This window comes from Staurois parvus, unplaced genomic scaffold (genome assembly GCF_062004578.1).
Source record: "Staurois parvus isolate SC_StPar_1 unplaced genomic scaffold, SC_StPar_1.0 ptg002761l, whole genome shotgun sequence".
In the NCBI taxonomy this organism is placed as follows: Eukaryota; Metazoa; Chordata; class Amphibia; order Anura; family Ranidae; genus Staurois; species Staurois parvus.
In genome coordinates this window covers 108,538-110,110 of record NW_028320557.1, presented here as the reverse complement: position 1 = coordinate 110,110, position 1,573 = coordinate 108,538, and positions in this window count along the sequence as shown.

Sequence of the window (1,573 nt, the reverse complement as noted above, 5' to 3'; positions counted from 1 at the left end):
CGTGTCCGATGAGGGTGCGCCATGTCCAGTGAGGGTACACAGTGTCCGATGAGGGTGCCCCGTGTCCAGTAAGGGTACACAGTGTCTGATGAGGGTGCGCCATGTCCAGTGAGGGTACACAGTGTCTGATGAGGGTGAGCCATGTCCAGTGAGGGTGCGCTGTGTCCGGTGAGGGTGTGCCGTGTCCAGTGAGGGTACACAGTGTCCGGTGAGGGTGTGCCATGTCCAGTGAGGGTACACAGTGTCCGATGAGGGTGCCCCGAGTCCAGGGAGGGTACACAGTGTCCGATGAGGGTGCGCCGTGTCCAGTGAGGGTACACAGTGTCCAATGAGGGTGCCCCGTGTCCAGTGAGGGTACACAGTGTCCGATGAGGGTGCATTGTGTCCAATGAGGGTACACAGTGTCCGATGAGGGTGCCCCGTGTCCAGTGAGGGTACACAGTGTCCGATGAGGGTGCCCCATGTCCAGTGAGGGTACACAGTGTCTGATGAGGGTGCGTCGTGTCCAGTGAGGGTACACAGTGTCTGATGAGGGTGCGCCATGTCCAGTGAGGGTACACAGTGTCTGATGAGGGTGCGCCATGTCCGATGAGGGTGTGTCGTGTCTAGTGAGGGTACACAGTGTCCGATGAGGGTGCCCCGTGTCCAGTGAGGGTACACAGTGTCTGATGAGGGTGCCCCGTGTCCAGTGAGCGTACACAGTGTCCGATGAGGGTGCCCCGTGTCTAGTGAGGGTACACAGTGTCCGATGAGGGTGCCCCGTGTCCAGTGAGGGTACACAGTGTCTGATGAGGGTGCCCCATGTCCAGTGAGGGTACACAGTGTCCGATGAGGGTGCCCCGTGTCCAGTGAGGGTACACAGTGTCTGATGAGGGTGCCCCGTGTCCAGTGAGGGTACACAGTGTCCGATGAGGGTGCCCCGTGTCCAGTGAGGGTATACAGTGTCCGATGAGGGTGCGTCGTGTCCGATGAGGGTGCGCCATGTCCAGTGAGGGTACACAGTGTCCGATGAGGGTGCCCCGTGTCCAGTAAGGGTACACAGTGTCTGATGAGGGTGCGCCATGTCCAGTGAGGGTACACAGTGTCTGATGAGGGTGCGCCATGTCCGATGAGGGTGCGCTGTGTCCGGTGAGGGTGTGCCGTGTCCAGTGAGGGTACACAGTGTCCGGTGAGGGTGTGCCATGTCCAGTGAGGGTACACAGTGTCCGATGAGGGTGCCCCGAGTCCAGGGAGGGTACACAGTGTCCGATGAGGGTGCGCCGTGTCCAGTGAGGGTACACAGTGTCCAATGAGGGTGCCCCGTGTCCAGTGAGGGTACACAGTGTCCGATGAGGGTGCATTGTGTCCAATGAGGGTACACAGTGTCCGATGAGGGTGCCCCGTGTCCAGTGAGGGTACACAGTGTCCGATGAGGGTGCCCCATGTCCAGTGAGGGTACACAGTGTCTGATGAGGGTGCGTCGTGTCCAGTGAGGGTACACAGTGTCTGATGAGGGTGCGCCATGTCCAGTGAGGGTACACAGTGTCTGATGAGGGTGCGCCATGTCCGATGAGGGTGTGTCGTGTCTAGTGAG